This window comes from Nipponia nippon, unplaced genomic scaffold (assembly GCF_047370975.1).
Source record: "Nipponia nippon isolate SJK-2023a ecotype South Korea unplaced genomic scaffold, ASM4737097v1 scaffold_14, whole genome shotgun sequence".
Taxonomy (NCBI): Eukaryota; Metazoa; Chordata; class Aves; order Pelecaniformes; family Threskiornithidae; genus Nipponia; species Nipponia nippon.
The window spans coordinates 12525545-12534498 of NW_028262330.1; positions in this window are offsets into that span (position 1 = coordinate 12525545).

The following is an 8954-nucleotide window of genomic DNA, read 5'->3' on the forward strand; positions in this document are numbered from 1 at the left end:
TGGAGAGCACACACTGCCCTTCCCACACTAACTCAAGATGCTCAAGATCTTTGCATGATGGCAGCAGGGCTATGAACCCTGGGTAATGGCTGCATAATGCATCATTAGCAGGAGAAGGTGGCATTTTTATGGCACAGAGATGGGAGAAGTGGGAATTGCACAGGGCCCAGGAGTGCTTACTGGCCAGACACGTCAGCAGGCTTCATTAGGAACCAGCCTCTGAAAGCCCCAGCTCCATCAGCTGAGATCCACCATGAATAATTGAGAAGGAGACTCCTCTGAGCTCTCTCCCCTCCCCTTCACCCAGTCAGGGCTCCTGGAGAGCCACGGCCAGTCAGAGGCTGGAGTGGGGCTGGCCCAGTTTGTCCAATGTGGCCAGCGTGGGACATGGACAAGAGGTGACACTAACCCAGCTGGCTGTCCCTATGCCTGGGTCTCTCCAGCCAAGATCCTTTTGGGTCCATCTCCAGCACATGGCAGACACCTTTTTACATTGTCCACCTGTTCCAGCATATGGAGCATGGCCCTGGGCTGGACTCTTCTTGGGCTTTGCAGAAGAGTGGGGTTTTTCGAGCCTGCAATGGGACTGGAGGTTTGGCAGTGCATGAGGGGCTTGGCTAGTGCCCTCACTGTGAGATGAGTGCCCACGGCGGGGGTAGCTCACCAGGACAAGATCCCCAAGCCCTCAGCTGAGGGATCATGGGGACAGGAGCCGGGCTGGAGCCAGTTCCTTGGTGAGGGTCTGATTTAGTCTCCCGTGACGGCTGTTCGCAGCATGGCAGAGCAGAGCCGTGGCACAGAGGAGCGTGTGGCCGGCCCCGCGTTCCTCTGCATTGCCTGGCAGCAGCACCCTGGGACACATCCTGCTCTGTGGTGGGGAGGTTTTACACTTCCCCGTGTCATTCTTACAGATCCTTTTTGTCAAAAACTCAGCAACCTACTATGAAAAAAAACCCTGAAATATCATCAAAGGTCTGCACTCTTTCCAGCAACTGCTGGCAAAGACCTGCAAATGTATTTTCCAGGAAGAGCTTCTTTTCAACAGGTTTTGCTTTAAATTATGTCCTGTTTTGCAACAGTAAATTGAGACGGGAAAAACACTTGTCTCAAGTGTGACTTCTCTGTGGTCCCCGTGGCTGCTGGCGGCAGACCTGTGCCTGATGCTCCTGGTCCTGGGTGGACATGGGGATTGGTGGTGCTGAGGCAGGGTGTGCCCAAGGGTGCTGCAGGGCCAGTGCTGGGCACCCAACTCACTGCGCACGGACAGATCCTGGCACACCCATACAGGAGCCCTTACATGTCCTCTCTGCAGCAGAGCTGAAGACGAGCAGTGTTTGTAAACCACCACAGGGTGCCTGAATGCGGGAAAGTCAGGGGTTTAATGAGAAGCTGCATGCTGAGAAACATTTCTGTGTGATAGGAAAGCCTAAGGTTACTTTACTTAACTCTAAGGTGTGGAGCCTCCTAGAAAACCCATCCTGCCCAGTCAGATGCCTTGAGGGTTGGAGCTGCTGCCACTGCTACAATCCAGGATTGCAGGTGGCTGCTGTGATATCAGGGATCTCCAGGGACCCATGTGGGAGCACATCCTTAGGGAGAGCTGATGGCTGTGTCTGCTGGAGCAGGATCTCATCCCCAGCCAGCCCTGGCCCCTGCCCTGGTGGAAGGGTTTGGTCCTAAGGTTTTCATTCCCTGGGAAGTGGCTGTATCAAGAGTACGTGCAGAGCAGCCATGAAGCACTGCTCAGCATCGGTAATGGCAGTCATGAATTAGCTTGGTGGCCGCTCAGGGAAAGGACTAGCCGTGAGGCCCAGCTGGATGGCAGAGCCACCCAGCCGTCGCTGGAGCTTTGGCAGTTGGTTTCCTCCCAGCCAGGCTCTGGAGCAGCAGCCAGCCCCGGGGATGCCCAGGGATGCCGGCGCTGCGCAAGGCCCGTGTGTCACCAGAAGCTGCTCTTCAGCTTCGCATCCAGCAGCTACAGCGAAACCCCTGGGCAAGTGCCTTTGGCTGCTGGTGACACCAGCACTTCTGTTCACCCCTCTCGTTAATGACTGCAGGGCTGGCAGTTACCTTTCAAATGAGCAGCAATTAGCTTCTGGCTAGCACTCCTGGGCTGATCCATTTGGAGTCCCGCCAGGGCTAAGATAGGCATTAACGGAGCCGGGTTCGTTAATGGAGGCTGGGCAGAGCAGCGGGAATGGGTGCAGCGGAGGGGCTGGGCTGTGTGGGATGGAAGGGGTGGCAAGACCCCAGGGGACTGCCCATCCCTCCCCTTCCCTGGTGGCCCCCAAGGCTGCTGGGATGTGTCTCTGCTTCAGCTGGCACGCTGGAGACCAGTGCCCTTGCCCTTCCTCATGAAAAACAAGCAGGATCATGCTTTTCCTCCTGTACGTACCACCACGAACAGCCGCATGGTGTGAATGGCAGCTGCTGGGTGTGTTGTCACAACAGGCAGCTCAGGGACGAGGTTCTGCCTCTGCTTGAGAGAGGACAAGAGGGCTGGGCTCAGCCCAGCCATGCACTGTCTCCGGCTCCCGGTGAGGGTGTGAAGGTAGCTGGAGATTAGGAAAAATGCATGCACGTGTCTTTCCTTTTGCCCTGAATCTGAGAAAAGGTCCATATGGGCTCAGCTGAAGCCATGAGTCTGATCTGGAAGCTCTTCAATAGAGGAGGAGTTTGTGGTCTCTGGCCTGGGTCCCCTGTCAGGTCAAAGAGTGCTGGTCCCTTTTCAAACCCTACCTCTTGCCTCCAAGCAAGGCTGGCTCTGCCCATGGGTGAAGTGTGAAGGTGGCCCTATAACCAGTGGGGGCAGTTCAGAATTTCCCCAGACCCTTCATTTGATAAAATTCCTGGCTGCAGGCTGGCTCCTTCCTTGATTGGCCATGGATGGATATCTGGCTTCACGCTGGCAGGCTGCCCTGGAGAAGGTCGGCTTCTGCCCAGGGAAGAGGGCAGTCATTTGCAGAGGTGGTGCAGTTGCTTACCTCAGAGTTATGGCCAATGATCTGATAACTGCTGCTCCCTAAAAGTCCCTGCTTCTAGAGTCACGGGAATTTGCAAAAATCTCAGAGATCCTCTAAACATGGTTTTATCTTTGAAGGAAAAAGAATTAATTAATGACTTCTGGACTGCTGCACTGACTGCAAATGCAGAAGAGCCAACAGTGCCTGTGTTTTTTAAAGATCTTTTTTCAACAAAAGCTTACTTGAACAGGAGGGGGTCTCTCTATATTACCAGGGAAGGGTTAATGATGATGTTTGCCACTGATGTTGTGACTCTGATTTATTCCACATGTGCTACCGTGTTTTCCAACTCTGATTCTCCCTTGTGCAAGAGCTACTCTTCAACAGAGTTGCTGCAACCAGAGGTCCCTGCTTTACCCCACCACCTACTGTCAGAAAACAAACAGCTTTGAAAAGGAGGGTAGCAACTTTAATAAAAAAGTCCCAGAAAGGTGACACCAAAACAGTTCCCCCAGAACAAAACAGAACGCTGCAAAACACCCTGGCGCGGGCTCTGCTCTGCATTGTATCCCCAGAAGACAGCCTCGTACCCTGCTTGACATGCTTGATGACATCCCTTAGCGTGATGACTCTCTGATTGATGTTCTGGGGAACTGGGAGGTAGTCTCTGTTCTGCCTGAGAAAGGGTTAAGCCACAAATAGGCCTAAGTTTCAAATGTAAGCAGTTTCAGTGCTTTGAGGCTGTGGGACCTGCACAGCACATCCATGGAGTTGAGCAGGGAGCCTTCCTTCTCAGGGTGGGAAGCAGATGGTTAGATGGCTACGGGGGGCACCAGTCGCCTCCTCATGGCAGAGGCTGAGATGCCAGCCCTGCCACCAGTCTCATGTCCTGGGAACTAGAGACAAAGAGGAGCTGCTAGATTCCCCCCCAGTCAGTAGTTCCCAGGAAGAACAACTTGCCCACAAACCCCACTGCCGTTGCTATTGCCCAAGGTGCTAAAATTAAGTACAGCAAGGCCAGAAAAGGCTTGATATCACCCATAAAGTGTAACTTGGTCCATGCTGTTGTCTAGGCAGCAGTGAAGGTTGGCATCCCCAGCTCAGCCTTCCCTTTGGAGACCCAAGCGTTTTGTTCTCTGTGTGCTCTCCCTGGGCGTCTTTAACTCTGCATGAAATGGCTGATGGAGCTGGACTAAATGCAAGGAGCATGCACACATCGGGCCCAAATACACAACTCCGTCATGGCAGGAAAGTCTGTGGAGGTCTTTCTGAAACGGTGCGGGAGATCTCTCCTGCATCAGGTCAATGCATCTCCATATTGAGCCCGTTTAGCAGAGCATGTCTTGACTAACAGAGAAGTCCCTGAGTGCCAGCCCTGTCCTGTCAGCCCGTCTCCAGAGAGAAGGACCAAGGGAAACACAAAACTTCACTTCAGAGGCAGATTCTCCAGGATGGGAAATCACAAAGAAATAAATTTTGGTAAAGTTGTAAACAACTGAAAAGAGGCATCTGTAATGGAAAGTGCTGAACGACCTATTTGATAGGTGTTACATGTGCTTCCATCCTACACAAGTGTCTTTATGGTCAGCTGAACACAACATCAGGAACACAGGAGGATGGAGATATGGGTCTTTTAGTCTCCTCTCCTTCCACCTGAGATTTGTATTTCGAGTCAGCTGGGAAGTATGTTTCCATGTTCAGCCACCACCGTTTTCCATGTTGAGCCACCACCGGTTTGAACAGCTGAAGCACTAAATCCTTTCCTGGCCTTTGCAACTGTCCACAGCTCCAGTAGTTCTTTGAACCAAGATCTTCTGAGTATTTCATTAAGTGCCACTTAGAAAGTGCCTTGGACCTTGCTGAGATTAGGTAAAATGTACCCAAGACCTCTATCCAGCCAGCAGCTGGATTTTGCTTAGGAAATCCTCTGTCCTGTCCGATTTTGTTGCCTCCCTCTCCCGTTGAGTGCATCAGTGTACAGAGGAGGTCCCCAAGCCGGGGAATCAGCTACTCCTCAAGCAATCTCTCCAGCTGTGAGCCCTGTTGAACCAGTTCTTCACATCCGTGTGGTGAGGTTTGCAGAACTGGTCCAGCCTCTCAGCCAGATCCTACCGATCTGCACCAGGCCCGCGGTCAGGACAGCTTGCAGTGGCTCTGCTGCTATGAGGTTGCTCGTGTTGGGCCCTTTGAGATAACATCAGTGGGTAGGAGCGAGTGTGATGTGCTTAGAGAGGATGCAAAAAGGGTATCCACCGTTCAAGGGGTGCCTTGAGTACTTGTGCCCAGAGTGGTAACAACGTGCCCAGCAGATCAGGAGAGCCAGCTCTATCTGTATTTTCAGTGATGGGTTTGCAAGAGTAGCACAACAGAATCCTTGTTTGGTGCTACTCCTCTTCATCTGCTTGCTGCTTACATTTTGGTCCTTTTCTGTTTCCCTATAAATAGTGAAAAGAGATGCAAATACTTTAACAGACCTTGATGATATCTAACAAATTCAAGATCTCTCCAATAGAGACATCTAAAATCAAAACACTGGGACTCAGGGGACCATTGTCCACTAGCAGATTCGATACAGGAGCACCAGCAGACTGCTGCCTGGATGGCAAACAGGATGTCCATGATGTCTGGGGTGCCCATGCATGCAGCCATGTCAGCTTCTGAGCTGGGCACTGTGGCCTGCCCAGTGATATTCAGGATCAGCCCAGGGCAGAGTATGAGTAAGGCTGCTAATATTTGGTCACAAAAGGAGGATTTTTTCCCCTTGACGATCTAGACACAGGAGCAAACACTTGACATCCTCGAGGTTGATTTTCCCCCTGATACCTCCCCTGGTGCAGAATGGGGGATACTGTGGCTGTGGTCCCATACAGGGGAAGGCGGTGTAAGGGAGCCCATACTCCCGAGACCGTGCACAAATCATGAAAGAGGACTCCTGGTATGCATTTTGGGATTAAAGTGTCAGTGCAGGAAAAGCTGGAGGGTGCTGTTTTTTGGTGATGGACTGTTCAGATCAGTGGGGTGACTTGGGGAGCACAGACTCATCAGGGAGTGGAGAAGGGCTGCTGGTTCCCAGTGCCCTGCACGCATGGGCACCGTGCCGTAGCCACTGGGCTATGCTGTACCCATGGCTGTAAAACACCCCCAGCAGCCTGGAGCAAACAGATTGAGTACAAACCCACAAAAACCCAATGGTGAAAGATAAGCTCTTGGGTCAATAATGCACTGGGCGTGGGCCAGCTCTCCCAGTGCTGCTCGGAACTGAGCCTCCAAGGGACAGGGACTCACAGATGCTTCATGTGTGCTTATCCTGCCGTTGGTGAGGCTGGCTCTGGCAGGGAAGGACTCTGCTACAGTCAGTGTGGTTTGGGGACAGAAGAAGGAAGGACCTATGTCCCTGGGATGGAAAGGGACATGGAGACCATCAGAGATGGTGCTCTGGAGATGCTGGGGTGTGCAGGCTTATGGGTGCCCACCACGAGAGAAGGTGGGACAGGGAGGCAAGAGAAATCCCCCAGTGCCCTGCCATAGGCACACACCAGGAGTGGAATGTTTTCCCTCTGGTCGCTGGGCCTGGCTAATTGCTTCTGTTCATGCTCCGAGGGGACTGAAGACACCATGTCCTGCTTGTGCCTGTGACCCTCCATGCCAGCTGCCTGGGGGAGGTGGAGGGTGCTGAAGGCACCTTGTGCACACATACAAAGACAGAGATGTGTCGGGGTTTGACTCGTGCACCACATGCATCCCGCTGGGGAATGGTGCTTGCCCTGCCTGAAGCCATGTGAGTTGGGTCGCTATCAGAGAGCATGGATGAACTGGAGAGGGGAAAATATGCAAGCAGGAATACCACATGGGGAATGCAGGATCCTAGGGTCTGCAGCACCCTGGAAATGCAGTACTGGGACTGACCAAGAGCTGATATGTGGTGGGGTGCACTGGGGCCTCTGCTCCTCCATGCAGCTGGATATGGCCTCACTGGTGCATGCCAGGAGATCTGGGCACAGGGTTGACAGCACCTTCCTGGCCGTGAGCATCACCCTCCACCCATCATCACCCCAAAGCTTTCCCCCAGCCATGTGCTGGTGATGTGCACTGGCTCATCCAATGTCAGGTACTGGCAGAGACTTTGCCCCCCAGCAAGCATCGTTCTGGCCCACCAGCCTGGGAAGCAGGAGGGACAAGTGGTGACGAGGACCATTTCCCCCTGGGTTCCCTGGGCGATGCCACCAGCTGCCTGGGTGTTGTCCCTGAGCTACGCACCCAGGCATGCACCCAACAAGGGACAGACATTGAATGGTGACAAAGCCTGCAGCCAAGCTTTACAGGCTGGATTGAACAGGCTTAGCGTTAGCAATTAAAAATCCCAGAGCAAATAAAGGAGGGTGTGGGTTACTGCTGCCCTTCCTTATATATAGCTGCCGTATCCAACTAATGCTTGTTACAGGCTCTTATCTGGAGGCGCATCAAGGAAATTCTTGAAGGAGGTAGTCCCAAGGGCACATGGGTGGAAAAGCAGCCTGAGACCTGGTAGTGGAGGGTAAAGCTGAACTCCTGGTCCAGGCATCCTGGTAAGTGTAGGGCTGTAAAACACCGTGACTCACACTGCAGCTTCCATGCTCCCAGAGAGTCAAGAAAACTTCCTGGCTGCCTCTTGTAGTCACTGCCAACAAGATAAGAAATAAAGAAAAATCAGTAAATAATAATAAAAAAAATTTTCTCGCTGGTTGTGAGAGGCTTTGTAAAAAATTGTGCAAGTAAATGTCTCTTGAGTGACTTGGGGATGGGGATCATGTCATTTGGCAATCTTCCTGCTTTACACTCTGGGAGGTACATGCCTGCGGGCACTGGCTGAGATGCCAAAACTGAAGAGAGGTGAGTCTTGTCTCAGCTCTGATCCTCACCTGTGTGTCAGTGGGGGACATTTCCCCCATCTCTGCCTTCTCTTTGTCACATGTACTGTTATAAAACCATTAGCTCCTTGGGGCGAGGGTTGGCTCTTGGTATGTGGCTGCATGCTTCGCTCCTGGCTGGGGCATCCTCCTGCTGTCATCATCCTTTTGTCATGTGCCATACAGCTCCGAGCACTGTGGGGCTGCTCGTTAATTAACTGAGGCTGATTGGCTCCACCAGCCTTGCCAGCACACTGACGGGGAGGAATATCCCCTTGGGATGCCGGGAAGGAGGCAGGATGTCACCCGTGCAGCGGTGCTCTCCTGACACGTGGACATTTTCACCTCTGTTGGGCTTTGCAATGGTGTTGCTGCTCATAGGTGAGGCCAAAATGAAGGCCTTTGTAGCAGCTCTTGGCTGACCTGGATGTTTCCATGTCACCCCCAGCCCCTCCATGCAATGCAGGGGCTGATGCTCAATGTACGGGTCTCTCCTGCTCATGTGCTGTAGGACCCAGCCAAGGTCCACACTGCTTGATCTTTCTGCCCGTTGGGCAGCTGCCAAACAAACCAGGTGTGTTCTAGACCAGCCTGAGATTAAGAAAGCATAATCTCAAAGCCAGTGTTCAAACATGGCACTTTGTACCAAGTATCTGTGTATTCAGCATTTGCCACTGGACTGTGTACAGGGCATCATACTGGCGCCTTGGTGACACAACCTTTGCTTGGTTTTTCACTGTTCCCCGTTAGCTTGCTGGAACTACATTCCCCACTGGCAAAACCTTCCCAACCTGGGCAGCCCCTCAGTGCACGCTGGTGTGATGGGGGTCTGCCAACAAGCAGCCAAGTTTGCTCACTCACATGCTGTTTACACAGAGGTTTTGGTGCTAAGCGACAGCCTGGATCTGGATTATTCTTATTGACGTCCTCTATTTGCCCAGGCTGTATCACTGGGAGACCACTCGTGCTCCCAGTCTCTCCACTGCCAAAAGCTGTCATGAGAGAGCAGTGGCTCTCCAGGACCTGCAACTCACAGCATCGTCTGATGGGAAGAGCTGAGGAAATAAACCCCAGATACTAACCACCTCCAATTTCCACCAAAATC